The sequence below is a fragment of the Saimiri boliviensis genome, chromosome 5 (assembly GCF_048565385.1).
Source record: "Saimiri boliviensis isolate mSaiBol1 chromosome 5, mSaiBol1.pri, whole genome shotgun sequence".
NCBI classification, from domain to species: Eukaryota; Metazoa; Chordata; class Mammalia; order Primates; family Cebidae; genus Saimiri; species Saimiri boliviensis.
The window spans coordinates 40,723,784-40,742,785 of NC_133453.1; the positions used below are offsets into that span (position 1 = coordinate 40,723,784).

The following is a 19,002-nucleotide window of genomic DNA, read 5'->3' on the forward strand; positions in this document are numbered from 1 at the left end:
CCCCTACAGTCTGACTCATGTGAACATAATGGGAAATGAAGGTGTTAGACCCACAGACACAGAGGAGCTGCAGAGCAGAAAGGCAGGCCCAGCATGAGACGGAGGAGGAAGGCTTCACTCCCCTGTAAAGCGGCTGCGAGAGAGCAACCAGTCTCCGGTTAGGCTTGTCTTTCTCCGCATTCTCTTCCGTTTTCTTTCCAGGTCCTCTTCCAGTCCCACCCAGCTGACCCTTCTGCAGCTCTGGTCCCGTCCTAAGTTTTGAAGCACAGTCATTTTAGTCTGTGGCCCTCCTAAATCTTCATCTTTGGACTTGTTTTCCACTGGCCTACACCTTGCTCAGTATCTCTTGTTTCAGGGCCCTGTGCTGGCAGTACAAGACATGGTCCCAGATCCAGTATCACACACTGAGTGATAGTCAGTGATAAGTCCACGGTATATGGGTAATAGATACTGGAAAGAAAATTTATTTATCATGACTGTATATTATTTCCACTGACTATTCATCATATACCATGGACTTACCACTGAATAGATAGTCCATGGTATATGGTGATGAATAGACACTGGAAAGAAAACTTTCCAGGGAATAGTCAGTGATAAATCCATGGTATTAGACACTGGAAAGAAAACTTACGTTGTATGATTTAGAAAAAAAAAGGGAGGGAGTGTCAAGTGCTACATTAAAGGGGGATTAGAGTAAAAGGGAAACAATGATATTGAACTGACTTGGCATATTAAAAATGTTATAGTTAATTTTGCTTATCCTCTAAATGCTTCCAAATGCCACCATTTTGGAGAAAAAGGACAGTTTCATTGTGAAACCTGAGGTTTTCTGTGGTTTCAAAACAGACTTAAGAAAAACAGCTTTTCATCTGAACCAGCAGTATATCCAAGCAGCAAAGGACAAACTCACCAATAAGACTCATCTAACAGAAAATATCATATCAACATTTCCCCCAGACCGTTATGCTTTAGCATGTCACAATTTAGCACATCCTCCCAAATAATTGTTTGATCCTCACAATTTAGTAAGGTAAGTGTTACTATTCCCATTTCAGAGATGAGGAAACTTAGGTTCTCGGAGGTTCTATGATGCACTTGAGTCATTGAGTTCAGTTCAGTGGTTAAGAACATAGGTGCTGAAGCCAGATTGCCTAAGTTCAAATCTAGGCCCTGCCCAGGGTTAATCATGTGACCTTGAGGAAGTTTCTCAACTTCACGGTGCCTCTGTGTCTACTCTAAATCCAAAACACAGATAAATGATAATACTACCCACTTTGCAGGGCTGTTGGGATAATGCATTAAAGTAGTCTTAGAATTAAGAAGTCGGAGCCAGGGGTGGTGGGTCACGCCTGTAATCCCAGCACTTTGGGAGGCTGAGGTAGGTGGATCACAAAGTCAGGAGATGGGAGACCATTCTGGCTAACACGGTGAAACCCCGTCTCTACTAAAAATACAAAAAATTAGCCAGGTGGGATGGCATGTGCCTGTAGTCCCAGCCACTCAGGAGGCAGAGGCAGAAGAATCGTTTGAACCCAGAAGGCAGAGTTTGTGGTGAGCTGAGATCGCACCACTGCACTCCAGCCTGGGCAACAGAGTGAGACTCTATCTCAAAAAAAAAAAAAAAAAAAAAAAAAAAAAAAAAAAAGAATTAAGAAGTCAGTCTCTGTAATCCCAGCACTTTGGGAGGCTGAGGCGGAGGATCACATAGTCAGGAGTTCAAGACCAGCCTGGTCAATATGGTGAAACCCTGTCTCTACTAAAAATACAATATTATCCTCCTCTCTATTAAAAATACAATATTAGCCAGGCGTGGTGGCACGCCCCTGTATTCTCAGCTACTCCGGAGGCTGAGGCAGAAGAATCGTTTGAACCCAGGAGGCAGAGGTTGCAATGAGCCAAGATCTCCTCACTGTGCTCCAGCCTGGGTAACAGAGTGAGACTCTGTCTCAAAAAAAAAAAAATTAAAAAAAAAAGTTGGTCTGCCAGTGACACATAGGTGCACATACAGAGTAAGCACTTAAGAAATGTTAGCAAGGCTGAATTCCCAGAACTAAGTATTTTAAGGCCACCGGAGCTATCCTTATCTTTAACAGTTACATTGCCTCTGTGATTCATAATTTTATCAGCAGAGAAATTAGCTGACTATTTCTTACAAAAGGAAAATACATGATAAAAGGAAACCTTGAATTGGATAAAATGGCTAGAAAAGGAAGAGCAAGGGCAAAAGTTCAAGTGTGACTTCTGAGAAGAACCCCATTTATTTTTGTTTCCAGAAAAATACTGTACATGATTTAAGTATTTGCAGTCATTTCTCTAGCACAATGAAAGGTCAAGCTAAATGGAAGTAATATTTGTGTAACCCATGGTGACTGTCAGGGAGTCTGTTTCCCATGACCAGGTCCTCAATCCAGACAATGCAGCACTTCTCCAGAGGACCACTCTAAGCAGAAAGGGCTGTGCCTCCCCACAGCCCTCCCCACCTCCCACTGCACCCCCTCCATGTGAGTGGTCTGAAAGAGCAGAGAACAAAGATGCAGCTGGCAACACGAGTGCTGTGGAAAAGAGCAATTTGATCCAGGGAAGAGGGCAGTGGAAAATCAGCAGAGGAATATTACCAGGGCACACTTCCTTGTTTCTGGTTTCTTGTAGCATCAAGGGCAAAAAAAGAGGCTGAGGTACAGAGAATGTGTTGTTGGGGGAACAGGAAGGAATAGAGAGATCCAGCATGACAGAGGATTTGCAGTAAAAAAACTGCTGGTGGCCAAAAGAACTACAAAACACATGCCAGCCACAAGAAGACACCAAAGCAGCAAGAGTAAAGAGTGCAGAGCAGAGAAACTCTGCGAGCACAGCATACATCAGAGGAGCAAAACAGAGGCCACCCAATACCAGGGATGAACAAATGCTTAGTCCTTTTCTAGTGCACAGGAGAACGTGGGGGAGATGGCCACAGTGGGGCTCTTAGACTGCAGATGTCATGTGCGTTGAGGTTTCTTCCTATATATGACACTTCCAGCTAAAGCATCACATGAAGAATCATGTGGAGGAACAAGTGTCATCTGAAGGGTTGAAGAGTCAAGTGCAGTGTGAACAATCCCATCTAAGGAAGTCGGGGCACGCCTGACACAAGGATTGCATGTGAGAAAGGAAATCTCACTGTAAACAGGAACATAATCAGCATTTAAACAAAAAATTATGGACTGTCATTCAACCCAGAAGTTCTTCATGTCACAAACCTAAAAATAACAGTAACATAATTGCATTTGTCTTGCACTTTAAACTTTGTAAAAATTTTTTAGAAACATGATCTTCTGGCCCACATAGATGTTTTTTGCTTGCCTCACAAGACATGTTCTTTGTATTATTTCTGAAAGTCCCAAAGAATTGACTTTACGTTATTGCAAGCATGTTTTTAAATTTATAAATACACACATTGAATTTATTTACGGATACTATACATAAAAAGCAAATAGTGGGTTTTAGGTACTGAATCTATTCTAAAATATCTACTTATTTTCTAGAATGACTAATTAAACATAATTTATGTTAACTAAACCAGGTGTAAACATTTCAATACTCTGCATAGACCATTAAACACATCTCATTAAGAAGTTCCTATATTTTCAAACCTTCAGGCATTCTAAGGGGGTACTATAGATAAATAATTATTTTCAAAAGGAATGTTTTAAAGGATATCCCTTAAGGGTCTTTAAAAACAGGTCTTAAAAGCATAAACGGGAAACATGCTATAGGTTATAAAGAATAGTGGAATAAAAATGATTGTGGCCTACTTCCATAAAGAAGCATAAAAAAAAGAAAAAAAAAGCTAAAATTAATTCCAGCTTGCTGAGTTAAAATGAACTGTTATTTCATGAGGCAAGTGTCTTATTTACTCTTTGCCCTATATACAATAATAACATGTGTTATTGAGAGTCAACAGTTCACATTAGCATTTTTTAATTTAGGAAAAAGGGGAAATTGTAGACCCTAAGGAACAGCTTTCTGGCTGACATCGTTCAGTATGCCTGGAGGATGATGTGTACTTTGTACCCAAATCTTTATTAAACCTTCTGTCCTTGAGATACAAAGATAACACTTCTGACCCATAGTCAGCAGGGCATTGGCTTTGCGGTTCTTTCTCTCTTTCTTTCAGCTTGATGAGAAATTTGTGCTGATCCACCCTCTTTTGGTCATCTGGTTTCCTTTGTGACTGACAGTGCACATTTGGGAGACAGCTGCCTGGCTTTGAGAGAGAAGTGCAGCTTGGAGAAGAAGGGAGGTAAAGTGGAGAGGTAACCCCTTGGCCTTGGCACTGGTGCTAACCAACTGATGTGTTAAAAACAAAATTCTGTAAAGTAGAAACTGACATTGTTAGCATGGTAAGAACTTGGCAAAACTATCTGTATTAAGAAAAGTTGTGATAAGATGAATCTTTTCATTGTGCATACCAACTACTGGAGTAAATTAAGTCTTTGGGAAGTTTGTATCAATTCCTTCTATACCACTGGGCTTTCGGGTTGGTCCATGCTTTGGTTTCTCCAAGCCCTTAGTCTACATCACAGCACTTGCCTTGTTCAGGTTTTTTGCATTTTTCAGCTCTCATCACTTGCTCTAACTATTGGGATTATTTACTGATTACATGTTTCTTCATTGTCTGGTCCTACTACTACAATATAAACTCTCTATATTAGAAGATCTCAATCTACTAAAATTAGCTACTGATTCCTTGATTAGAGTTAATCTAGGGCTGGGCACAGTGGCTCACACCTAGAATCCTAATACTTTGGGAAGCTAAGGTGGGTGGATTGCTTGAGCCCAGGAATTTGATACCAGCCCGGGCAACATGGTGAAACCCCGTTTCTACAAAAAGTACAAACATTAGCCAGCAGTGGTGGCACATATCTGTATTCCCAGCTACTCTGGAGGCTAAGGTTGGAGGATCACTTGAACCCAGGAGGTTGAGGCTGCAGTGAGCCATGACTGGGCCAATGTACTTCGGCCTGAGCAACAGAGTGAGATCCTGTCTCAAAAAAACAACAAAAAATGCCAATTTGTTCCAGAGTATATCTGGCTTAACTAACCACTAATATATAGATCTGTATGAGTATATACGTTCATTCAACAAATACTAACTGAATGTGCCTTATGTATTAGGCAATGGACACAGAACAGGGAATACTGGTGAACAAAGCAGAACCTACACAGCTGGCAGTCTATTATGGGGCTAGCTGAATATCTTATGTAATATCTTACTAAATCTTTGAGCAGAACACAGAGAAAGAAAAAGAAGAGAAGCCATCAGCTTGTGCATCAGGGAGCAAGCAAGCTTTTAGAGAACAAAGCCACATCTCTCTCACTTTTTAAATTTCATCTCCTTGGCTCTCCACTGCTCTAGGTGAGCCATCCATGCCTCTCGACTGACTGTTAAAGCCTTCTTCAAGTTCACTTTTCAGAAAGTTTTGCAAACATCTTATAAACAATTTTGCTATCCCAGAAAATGAGAAGGTACTCCTTTGAAAGAAAAGGAAAATTCCTTTGAGACTTTTTCTCAGTAGCAAGGAATGCAATTAGGCTTATACTTGGCATTCTGTCAGTTCCCATAGCCAAGAAATCTCAGGGTTAGGAGAACAAAGCTACCAAGATGCTTTTGCTATTGACTGTGGCTGGCCCAAAGTTCCAGGGTTAAAGCCTGAGAATATTTCACCCCTTTAATTTCCCACATAACTAACTTCCAAATACCAAAGCTTAGAGGACCCAGAATGCAAAATCCTTTCCATTACTTTATTAAAAATATTTGTATGCTATGATTTACTGCTAATGCTGATCTTGCAAAGCATTAGTCAGGACACCTGCAAACCTTCCTGCAATGGCTGCCAATAAAAGTTTAACATTTCATGGGTTAGCACTTAAAATCTGACAAATAATAAATCATCCTTGTAAACAGTGTGAGTCACTGGGTTGATAATATATTGAGAGTTAGTTAAAAAGATGAACTATAGATTACATTGTAACACACCACTGTGGAAAACCAAGGCTAAGTAAACTAATGATCGTTATTCCCATATCTGTCTCTTCAGCGGTCTGCTTTCTCCAAGAAAGAAATTTTCTTTCAACAGAAAGAAATTTCGCTAAGTATGAACAATATGAAATTTGGCTGTTTCATATGTATATGTGCTTGTAAAACAAGGAATCAACACTCTTCGCAGCTTTATAATGAACGATCCAAAGGGGACAATACGCTAACATTTAGAACTTGTCAGGGGCAATACTAAAAGCAATGTTTAACTTGTTTTGGGAGTTATTCATCAATTTTTCAGACATATGAACATTTAAATCATTCCCATCCTTGAAATATTTTAAGAAATTGGAAAAGCCCTGGTAGGACAAATGCTATGTATTGGATATACATTTGGCATGAGGAACAGCAGTACACAACATTTTAGAAATGGCTATTACACAATCAAATACATTTTAATAGGTTCACAGGAGAAAAAAAATTAAGGTATTTTAATGGTATGATGACCTGCCTGTGGTCCGCAGACTCTTTGAAACATTTTAACTATGAGTAGTAAGTAGCCTTTGAACTACATGGTAGTAGTAGTATCCAAGTTATCTTTAACTTACATGTTTTGTATGTGTCTTTTAATTTTTTTACAATTCATATACATGTATTATTGTGTGAATATGTTATAAACCTTATAAAACATGGAAAAAGGGTGACAGAATGGATACAATGTTTGCTAATCATAGTATCTCAAGGCAATACATAGAGGACAAAGTTCATGATTAAACACAGTGAATATAAATCCCTTAGTTTTCCAGATAACATAAAATTTTGGTGGCCAGCTTTTTGCCAGATTTGATTCAATGGTCTCTGTCATTAACTCATAATGTGGCTGACAAAGCGTTCATGCAAAGCTTTGCCATTCTCTTCTTGCTTGCAATATTAAAATTGTCTTCAACTTTTTGTCAAGAATTCTTTCCAGAATCGCTTAAAGATTCTGCTAGTTTGTTAGGTTTTGTTAAAACTAAAATACAGAATTTGTAAATCCAGTTAACCAGGAACAATATATTCCACAATATAACCAAGGCAGACGGGGCAGCGGGGAAGCCACTGGGCAGCCCCTGAGCTGGGCACCCTCATTCTTTGCTGAGGAGACCTTGCCTATGCCCCAGGCGATACCTGACCACCTGACATGTGGACTCAAGGACTGTGCCAATGCCAATACAGTTGCTGTCAGTTACCGTAATGTTTCATGATAACAAAATGAATGTAAATGCAAGTCCTAATTAATTTCTTTTCCCACCCAAATGAATCTTTTCAAGTGCTTGCTGGGGTGCATATCCCACTTTAGAGATCACTTTGCCATGCAGTGACACAGTCATTTACTTCTAAGAGCCAGTTATAATCACAGAAATCTCTAGACCTAAAACTAGGCAGGACAAGGTATGAACTAAGCCAGGTCAAAGAGATAGTTACTTTCTTTATCAAGTTTTTAAATTATTACTATAACCCATTAACAGAAAAGAACATTTAAAAATTCATTAATTTTGCGCATGTCACTACCAGCCCTGTCAAAACGCACAATACTGCCAGGGCCATTGGAAGCTCTCTGGGTCCTTCCTCTTCCCTCTCTTAGAGGTAAGCACTATCTTGATATCTGATTCTTTCAGTAATAAGTTCCTTGCTTTCCTTTGTTGTTTCAGCCATTTGAATATACACACCTTAGCAATAGAGCTTAGTTTTGTCTGTTGCTTAATAAGCCTGATATGTTATCTTGTGTCTTTTGTTTCGCTCTCTCTCTCTCTTTTTTTTTTTTTTTTTTGAGACAGGGTCTTGCTCTTTCACCAAGGCTGGAGGACAGTAGTGTGATCTCAACTCACTGTAGCCTTCCCTTCCTGGGTTCAAATGATCCTCCCAGCTCAGCCTCCCAAGTAGCTGGGACTACTGGCACACACTTCCACATCCAGCTAAGTTTTTTTTTTGTTTTTTTGGGTTTTTTTTTTTGTATTTTTTGTAGAGAAGGGATTCATCATGTTGCCCAGGCTGGTCTTGAACTCCTGGGCTCAAGCAAGCCCCCTGCCTCAGCCTCCCAGAGGGCTGGCATTACAGGCATAAGCCACCAAACCCAGCCCATGTCTTCTGTCTTTCAACATTATGTCTGTGGGATACATTGATGTTATTGTGTATAGCTCTAGTTCATTATTTTACTGCTGTATAGTATTCCAGCATATGATTACACCACAATTTATTTATCTAGTCTCCTACTGACAGAGAATATATTCCATGTCTCTGGATGCATATAAGTATAAATTTCTCTAAAATACATAGATACACACACACACACACACACACACACACACACAGTTAACTTAGTTAAAAAAAAAAAACAAACCTGATGAATTCCAGTAATTCATTCTTTTGGCAATGAATTAAGAGTCCATAATTAACTAACTCTTACAAAGCTATGAGGAAACTTCATTAAATTACTAGATTTATCACTGAGTAGACTTCCACTCCTACACATTCACTAAATTCAAGCCATGATAATAAATGAATTTTACTGTATTAAAAAATAGTTTGGGCCAGGCATGGTGACTCACACCTGTAATCCCACCACTGTGGGAAGCTGAGGTGGAAGGATCACTTAAGCCCAGCAGTTCAGGACCAGTGTGAGCAACAAAGTGAGACCCTCATCTCCGTAAAAAATAAAAAAATTAGCACCTGTGGTCCCAACTACACCAGAGGCTGAGGCAAGAGAATCATCGCATTAGCCCAGGAGGCTGAAGTTTCAGTGAGCTGTATCGGTGCCACTGCGCTCAATCCAGGTTTACACAGTGAGCAGAGTGAGACCCTGTCTCTAAAAAACAACAACAAAAACCTTGAAAACTTAGTGAACTTATTAAAGCTGATTCCTTCAAATCTCTCTTTGCTCTCTATCTCTCCCTCCTTCTCTCTCTCTCTCCCTCTCTCTCTCTCTCACTTTCTCTCTCTCTCTCTCACACACACACACACACACACACTTTACATATTATAATCAAATTTTTCCTCTTAATGAGGGCTAATATTGTACAAACTGAGAGAACAAAATGTTCAAATTTTAAAGGAATTTTGCACCAAAAGGGTTCCAAGTTAACACTGATCGAGCCTGGAAAGCCAAAAAATGTTATTTCTGTAGCCAAATTAAGGAGTACAAGTACAAATAATAGAGATTTACTCCAAATTCAGAGTGTCCGGTGTTTTCATTACCATTGTAAGTGTTCTCCAAGTGGACTGTAGAAATGGGACATACTTAGGTACAATACTATAGTACCAGAAAAATCTGCCTCTGGTATCCCATTGTCTTACCAATAACTACATAATAACTAAGATTTTTTATTTTGCCAGGACTTTCCACATACCAGCCTATATATACTTTACATATATGGGCTATGGGCTTGTTTAGTCATCAAAACAACCCGATGAGGTGAATACTCTCATTTGTCCCATTTTACAAGTAGAAACTGAGGCACAGAGAGCGGGGGATAACTTGGCCAAGGTCCCACTGCTGGAAGTAGCTCAGCTGGAACTCAAAAATCATTCCTCAGTCTATTCCCTATACGTACTACCTTGCGAAATGTTAGTTTTGTTGTTATTGTCTTATCTTGATAACAATAATAATAGTTAAGATCAGAGCAAAATGTGAACCCTAGGGGGAAAAACATCTGTGTACATTTATTTTGATCTATGGGAAATTTGTGAAAATGACTGTAACCAAGCAACTCTCTAATTCTGGGAGAACAAATTAAGAAATGAATTAAGGGATTCAGTGGATACCCAAATTAGTCATTAGAACTCGAAGATCTGGAATTCTGGTCTAAATCCAGCTTTGGCACTTGCATACAAAATAAACATGACCAGATAAGTATCACAGCTCACAATTAAAATGGATTTATATGGCTTATGTGTCCACATGGGACAGGCCTCTTCCTAATTGAGTTCGGACACCTCTTCAGTTATCACGGGCTTCATTTACCATCTTCCAATAGTCTTTCATAACTGCTGGCAATAGGATTATGCTGAGGGAGAAATCATTTTCAATCAGTGATGTCTGCAGTACGAGCATAAAAAGATAAAAGTAAAGCTTTTGAGCTGTAATTAGAAAATTCCTAAAGTGTGCTCATGTGGCATATGGTTTAGACTACTACCAACTGGCAAGACCAGTTACAGAAGGAATGTCTAATGTCACTGTTCTGGGATAAGCAGCCCATACAAGTAGCGTTCCAACAGATGATTAGAACAATCTTTTCCGGGGTAAAACATTCCTGCTTTCCACCTCTAATATGATTAGTGACAGACAGCTGGAGGCATCTCATTCTCCTGACAAAAATATGATCAGAATTGTTTTCAATTGGTACATCTTTCCATCGAGCTGTTGCCTTCCAGCAGAATAATCAGAGTTTTTATTTATTTGGTATATGTTTCAAGAAAACATGAATTGATTGTGCCCTTGCTTGTCTGATGGCTGCCAGGATTTACATAGCAACTCTTCAGCTGCCTGACCAAAGGAAAACTAAGCAGTGTGTGCCCCTGTGCATGCACATATGTGTATGGAGACAGAGAGACTGAAAATTAGCCAGTTGTTTCTATACTAATTCTCTTTGAACAACTAGAAAGTGCTTTCACTGTGATTCAAATATGAGGAAGTAAAATATTCTATTCCATTCACGGAAAACAACCAACTCCCACAAATGTTTATGGCTCTTTTCAAAAAGTTACACTAAAGTTTACTTACCACTAAAGTTTTGCATTTATGGGAAAAAATCAAGTTTATATTAAACATTAGTGGAAAAATCCAGGAGGCAATAAGACCTCATGAATTTAGACTATCTCAATTTGGAATTTATAATTATTTGACAGGGTCTGGACCAAGGATGATCTTTCCACAAGGAATATATGGCTTGTTAAGTAAATTAATTTAAACAAGACCACTGAAGGGAAAAATAAAAAAATGATAATAATAAAAATACTTTCAGGGAAAATATGGACCTAAACCAACATGCTTTCTATTCAGCAAATACTTTTGATACATCTGTTCAAATACCAATACTGGTAACAATAAGTTACCATTTTATTGAATGTCAATTTTGTGTAAGTTTGCCTTGCATACATGAGCTTAAAAACACCTCGATAATTTTGTAAGATGGGTATAATTATTCCCATCTTAGAGAAGAGTAAACTTAAACTAAGGCTCAGAGAAGTAAGTCACATGCGAAGATTGCACAATTATTAGGCAGCAGAGGCAGGATGCAGAGCCAGGCTGTCTGGCTCAGGAGTCTGCGTCCGACTCCTAGTCAATGCTGACTGAACACCGCCAATTCCAAGTCAGACTTCTGTAATCAAGGGAGCACGTTCTTCAACAAGAATGACAATGAGAGCAAAAGTGGCCATCAGTGTGAGGAGGGAAAGCCCGGCAGTCTGTCTCCCGAGTCCACCACTCTTAGCCATAATTCTTTTTTAAATCACAAGAATGTCTGTAAAAGTCCTATTTTTTCTTTTTTTGGTACTTCAAAATAGTTCATATGCATGAAACTAATCTAAACATATCCATAGACATGGCAAGGCAAGTGGGGAAGGGGCATGTGGGTGGCATAGGACTGACTCACATCCACCAGACCCCACTGCCCTATCAGGAGTAACTTCAGTCAACACACTCTAAAAGAGAACTCTGGTGTTGAGCCCTGAGAGGCAGCTGAAGCTTCCAAAGGCTGTCACAAGGCTCCCAGGAGTCAGCTGCAGGTGTAGGGACAGCTGGCCATGGCAGCAGGAGGAGGTCATGGAGAGGGAAGGACCATCTCTACTCACCTGGGAGTCCACAGAAATGTTCCTGAAAGCAGCCTGGGTTCTGAAGTGCTCTAGGAAAAATGGAAATTTGAGAATTCAAGGCAGGTCTCAAACTAGTAGCCACACCACCCATTTCCCATCACATTCAAAACCCAAGCACAGGATCTCGAGTCAGGCAGAGAATTTGTCCTCACCCATGACTTAACGGCTCTGTAACTCTGAACAGGGAGAGTAACCTATCTGTGCCTCAGTTTATTCAGCTGTAAGATGGGGACAGTAACAGTACCTTCCTCACAAAGTTGTTGACTTGATGCTATATAACGTATGCAATGCATTTGGCATACCGTCTAGCATATTGTAGTGATACTTTAATAACACCAACAATAGCTAACATTTATTGCCAGCTTAGGAAGTATCTAGCATTGTTCTAGGACTTCACATAGGCTAACCCTTCAGTACTCTGAGGTGGGCCCTGGTATCACTGGCACTTTACAGGTATTAGAAAATGAGGCACCAGGGAGGTCAAATGACCTGTCTCATGAAAATATAACTGTGGCAATCAAGTCCCAGAGCCTGGGCTATTCACTAAAATATTATGCCCAATTTAATATTGGCTATTCTTCTTCTTATTATTATAATCTCTCCTCTCCAAAAGATACCCTATAAAGTACACACAATCTCAAAGAACTCACTATTCAACCAGTAACCACTTAGGCAGAAAGGTGGGTGCCAAGGTCATTAGTCAACCAATCACTCACTCACTCGCTCACTCATCAGTGCATGTGTTTCTTAAGAATACCTATGCCTCTAACGCTCTGCTGAGCACTGTGTGGGGATTCAAAGGCTCTGCTAACTGGTCCTACGAGACTCAGAAGATTGACCTCTACAAAATGAATGAAGAACTACCATGAGGCAGGTGCTGCAAAGAAGGGAATGGGGGTCTCAGGACACAAGATGCTGTTCCTGGCTCTGGCACCAACTCTCTGGGTGACCTTCTTCAAGCCAGCTGACCTCTCTGGGCTTCATCTTTAAATGAGAGTATTGATCTAAAGGCTTTAAGCCCTGAGATTCTATTTTAAAACTGTGACTTTCCTTTGGACGAACTTTTTCTCCCTAATAGTCCAGTTTTGAAAAAATAACCCTTGATTTAGCCAACAAACATTGACTGAACACAATGTTAAATACCATGAATAGTGCCAAAGATACAACACAGAACATAGCCTACACTTTGTAATGATATCCATAAGCATGGTGAATTCGCATCCTGTGAGATCTTGGCAACCAGAAGACAAGGCAAGAACGTAGCCCTGAGGACAACTGCACATACTGGGTTTGCCCCAATCTGCACCACTCTAAAATCCAGGATCCACGTCCCCAGGTGCCCAGTAGTCTGGGAAAGGGTGGGGTACCATGCTAAGCAGATGGGGAGGGTAAGAATGTCTGTCAAAAATAAGGCAGAAACAAGACAAATAATGGGATGCCTGGCTGGAAGTTAAGAGTTGTTTTCTAAAAGTTAGTAATGTTGTACGCAACACACCGAAGTGACAAGAACTAAGCTGGTACTTAATTAACTGACTTTCTTGACTTTAATAAAGTATACCATAGGCTATTTTGATAACAATCTTGTGTGTGTGTGCATGTGCCTGCTTCTACGGGAAACATTTACTTCTACACGAAACGTTTACTTCTACACAAAAGCAACTGACCTTATTTAAAGATCAGTTCATCTCACCTAGATACATTTGCTTTCACAAAAACTCCTTGGAGGGGAATAATTTAGTGAGTGTAATACTTACATTGAAAAGAAATTGATTTTTAAATACGCTTTTCACACTTTTGACAAAAACAATTTTCTAATCTTTTTTATGACCCACAAAAGGCAAAGATTGTTGTGTTGACAAAGTAATAAATAACATGAGTTGTCAAATGAGATATTAAACATTTATGGATTAAATTTTTAATAAAGACTTTTAAACATTCCCCAAAATATCCATCAATCTTTGACATGGAAAGAAGCAGATGGAATTGGTAAATTCCATCTCCTGCTACAATAGAAGTCAGCACAAGATATTTATGACTCAGAGAGGGCAATGATAACTTTTTTTTTTTTTTTGAGATGGAGTCTGTCACCTAGGCTATAGTACAGTGGTGTGATCTTGGCTCACTGCAACCTCTGCCTCCCAGGTTCAAGTGATTCTCCTGCCTCAGCCTCCTGGGTAGCTGGGATTACAGGCACGCACCACCACACCCAACAAATTTTTGTATTTTTAGTAGAGACGGGGTTTTACTAAGTTGGCCAGGCTTGTTTCAAACTCCTGACCTGAAATGATCTGCCTGCCTTGGCCTCCCAAAGTGCTGGAATTATAGGTGTAAGCCACTACGCCCAGCTCAATGATGGCATTTTTAATAGGATGGCCAAATATTTGCAGCAAAGGATTTTAGAAGGTACAGGATGGTCAAACAGGGCCGGGCATGATGGCTCATGCATGTTTCCCAGCACTCTGGGAGGCCAAGGAGGGTGGATCACCTGAGGTCAGGAGTTTACGACCAGCCTAGCCAACATGGTAAAACCTGGTCTCTACTAAAAAAAACTAAATAAAATTAGCTGGGCATGATGGTGCATGCCTGTAATCCCCGTTACTTGAGAGGCTGATGCAGGAGAATCACTTGAACCAGGGAAGAAGAGGTTGCAGGTTACAGTGAGGCGAGATTGCACCACTGCAATCCAGCCTGGCCGACAGAGCCAGACTATCTCAAAAAAAAAAAAAAGAATGTTCAAACATATCATGTGTTATTTTGACAGGTTTTCAGGTAGCAGATATGTTGTCTTTTACTATGTTTCTAACAAAGTAACCTGTGCATGACAGTCTATACAAAAGTTAGTTCCTAAACTGGCATCAAAGGGATTCCCAATCATTTTATGCAATGGCAGTATTGTTGGAGTACATGCATAAGCCTCAAAGAGGACAACTTTGAGGAACAATGCTCATTTGGATAAATAGCTTTCTTAAACTTAGAAAGAAAAAAATTGAAATTTCAGTAGTGATAATCCCTAGGGTGAAGAATTATGGGCAAATTTTCTTCTTTTTAATATTATTCTCTGCTTTCTAAACTTTCTAAAATGAGTATGTACTACTTTAACAATTTGAATATTATTTTCAATCTCAGAATATATTATGGAAAACAGCCTTAAAAAAGTGAAAAGGAGTTGGGCATGGTGGCAAACACTTGTAGCTCTAGCCACCTGGAAGGCTGAGGCAGGAGGATCACTTTTGCCCAGAATTCAAGGCTATTGCATGCTATGATTGCATCTGTAAAGAGCCACTGCACTCCAGCCTGGGCAACAAGAAAGACTCTATCACTAAAAATATGTGAAAAGGTTTTGGAATCAGACAAACTTGGGTTCAAGCCTCAGACTATACTCTTTCTACCTTGGTACCCTTTGGTAAGTTACTTAGCAGCTTAAGTCTCACGTTTATCTGGAAAAAAGGAACAATACCATGTGCCTTGAGCATCATTTTGCCTGTGAGAGGTGAGATATTTTAAATGCTTAGCACAGAGCAGGTGCCCAAAAAATGTTAAGTACTCACCTAGTCAAAGAACACACAGAAGGTAAGGGAGGCTTTTCTGATAACACACAGTAAATAAATGTGTTAGTGTTTATAAACTGATGCATCAGACTATTTGTTTATGGAAATACTGTGAGTTTGGAATAGGTAACTTCCAGAAATCATCAAACAGTTAAAAGTTCAGAGAAGGAGTAGGTAGAAATGGGCTTCTACTCTACTCTCCTTCCCATTACAATTATTTGATTATTAGATTCCCACATTCCAGCCAGGGGCGATGGCTCATGCCTGTAATCCCAGTACTTTGAGAGGCTGAGGCAGGCAGATCACTTGAGGCCAGGAGTTCGAGACCAGCCTAGCCAACATGGTGAAATATTTTGTAAAAATACAAAAATTAGCCCAGCATTGTGGTGTGTACCTGTAGTTCCAACTACTCAGGAGGCTGAGACAGGAGAATTACTTGAACCTGAGACCTGGGAGATGGAGGTTGCAGTGAGCCAAGATGGCACCACTGCACTCCAGACTGGGTAAGATAGTGAGACTCTGTCTTAAAAAACAAAAATTCCTCTGTTCCAAGACTCTCAGGTTTACCTGTACCTGCTACTTTGCTCACATGTACCTGCTCAGAAATCCCCTGACTGGGACAAGATTTCGAAGAAGGATTAAAGCAGCTCTACTTGAGAATAGAGAAAGAAACCACAGCTTTCACAATAAAAATATTTTCCATGTTGTCATTCCTTGTGATTAAAGAAAGCAAAATAAATTATGGAATCGCTTAAATGAGGGGTAACGTACAAGATTATAGATTCTCTGGCTTTTCTCTTTTTATAGTAGCTACGTTGATGTTTTCATCCTATTGCTCTGAAGGCAGTTCAATCAGTTAGGTATATGATAAAATATACATACTCAACAAAATATGGCTGTTGGGGAGATGTTGCCCTTGGATATATGTTGCCATACCTTGACTGCAGCAAGAAATATTGATTTAACTGGCTTTAATATCAAGTCAGGTATTTGTTGACACATGGAAATGAAAAATATCAAAATCATTAAAAGCATAATATATAGGTCAAATCCCATTTCAGCTCACTCCACAGGACTCTCCAAACTCTTCTGCCATATTGGAACCGTGTTCTACTGATACTTGCATAAGTTGCTGGATAACAGAGACTTTCATTATGATGAAATTTGCTACATAAATGGATATTAGTATAAATTTTTATGTAGTACAATTTACTGTATAGAAAGTATAACAGAAAAAAAAAATCATTGAGTCTTCAGCTCTCCCTTCTCTCAACTCTGGAGACACATCTTGTTTTTTACCTAATGCATGCACATTCTTTCCTTTCAAGGCCTGATTTCCCTTTGTTCTCACAGTGCCTGGTGCAGAGCAGACACTCAGGAAATAGCTGATGAGTCCAACGAAAGCTTTAGTACTAAAGCAAAGAAGGGAAATTTAGAATAGTTTCCTGTGTCGAAGGAGTAATAAAATTTAGAAATTGATTCCAAATGAGAATAGCAAGCATATTGACCCTAGCCACCTGGCATGCTCAGAGAGTCCTGAGACCAGTGAGCCTCGGGTGGGCTCCTTACTGCTAAGCAGTCATGGAAGCTTGCCTAAAATGTCCAGCACTTAGCTCAGACCCTCCCCCACCATCCCTCAGGAACTCCAGAGACATTTCAATCATTCATTGCCTGAAACATCTTCAAGGTCCTACAGTATAGACCAAGCAAGTGTGGCCAATGAGAAAATCCTGTCCTCCTAAGAGACTAAGATAAAGGGTGACCCATCATGGCTGTCTGGAAGGCCATAAAAGCCAGGAGATCAGAACATAGCAGCCCAGGATAAGGGAGTCAGTGCAGCCCCAGGGTTGGGATTTACTCTCTTGCAATCAAGACCCAGAAGCAGTTTCTGAGCCCTTCCCTACACCACCAGCACTGGGGGGAAGAACCAAGAGAGACCTCTGAAAAGCTTGCACAGACAATACCCAGTGTCAAAGTTTCCAAATTCCCATTCCCTTTCTTTCCCCGCTCCAGCACTGGGATTACTTTAATAATTAAAGAGTTGCCTATAATATTCTATAATACAATCTTCTAAAATATTTTTTCTACCTTACAGTCTTTTTCTCTGAGCCTTTCTTTTTGAAGGGTAAAATATGCATCAAATACCAGTTTTGTTTTTATCTTAAAACAACATAATAGATCTAAATGCCTATTTCTATAAAGGTCTTTACTGTGTTCAAAAGAACCACCTATTGAAGTCAAAAGGCTCCCCTCCCTCATTAAAGGAATATGTTTTGGGTGTGAGCTTCCAAATTTGAGAGACTCTAAGGTAGGCACCAGGGGTTTCCAAGGCAGAAAAAGGGCCTGTCCCATTATTACTGGATAAAGTTTAAGCAGAGTTAGAAGGGTCTGGTGAGGTTTGCCCCAGGAGTTGTATATTTTTACATATATCTTTCAAATATTTTCATGCTTCATTTGTAAATATTTTAAACGGTAAATTGACTCATTCTTGGAGGGGGGGGTGACTTGTAGCTATTAATTAACAACTTAGAAACAAATCATAAGCAAACTTTTGGGTGAACCAATGGTTTGCTCAATACAGCTGACCCTCCAAATGATCTCTGACTATATAGTAGTCGTTATCTCCATTTGAGAACTGAGGAGCTCAGGGATAGGAAAGCTGTTTGCCTAGGGGTAGACAGCTACCACACAATGCAGCTGTAAATCCAACCTGCAGATTCCATACCTAATTCTCTGTTCACAGTTCTAACTATTCACTAGTTGCATAGTAAGCTCAAATTTAACTTGCTAGTAACAACAGGCCAAGTTGGTGGTCATGTTCCGGCGAGATTCAAAACCTTTTTGGCCCTGGGGCCATGAGTGACACTGTTTCTCCCTTGCAAAAACTAAAATGACTGAAGGAAAACCAGAATAATCCTAAAACAAAGATATGTGAGCTCAAAGGCTATAAAAATTTGAGATTTCAAAAACCAAACATAGCTTTCTTGACTAGACAATAGTTGGTTATAAACTCTACAACAAATTACTTCTCAGATATGAAACATTACTCCTAGAGTTCCATTCCCCCCCCATTTTTACTAAGAATTGAAACCCACAAAATGACAAACCAGGATTACCCTATTAAAAGACAACTTCAATTGTTCCTTTGTTCTAAGAAACTGTGTGTTAGGTACTGACTGGCAATACTTGTACCTTGATCTTCACATTAATTATGCATTTTTCCTACAAAATTGGCTGCCACAGTACACGCTGCAAGTCAGATTTGAGAGCTGCCAAGAGAAATGTTCCAAATGGCTGACTTTTTAAAGACAACTTGTCAGTTCACCAAGTAATTCTTTGGGGGCTTATCCTAGTATACTTTATGTCTCTCATATACCTATATTTATACCTATAGCAATTATTACAGCTCTAAATAGGTATTTTTTTTCCCATTCAACCTCTAATATACAAGTAACAAAACGTACAATTCCTTTGACAGCATCAATTTACTTTGGCTGCTGTTATTGCTTAATTCCTAAACTGACTTATGTGAAATACCCTGATTCTTAGGAGACAGTGATTCTGGCTTAGTCCTTACAACTAAAA

General features: G+C 39.6%; 1 protein-coding gene across 4 annotated transcripts in view; it reads right to left on the reverse strand.

Moving 5' to 3' along the window:
* The window catches only part of SPATS2L (spermatogenesis associated serine rich 2 like), a 170,789-nt gene that overhangs the window by 135,252 nt on the left and 16,535 nt on the right, over positions 1 to 19,002 (reverse strand). For all 4 annotated transcript variants that reach the window (XM_010336460.3, XM_039469500.2, XM_039469506.2 and 1 more), the window contains exon 2: positions 11,849 to 11,898. The gene's annotated coding sequence lies outside the window, so the exon portion shown is untranslated. The remainder of the gene's footprint in view (positions 1 to 11,848; positions 11,899 to 19,002) is intronic.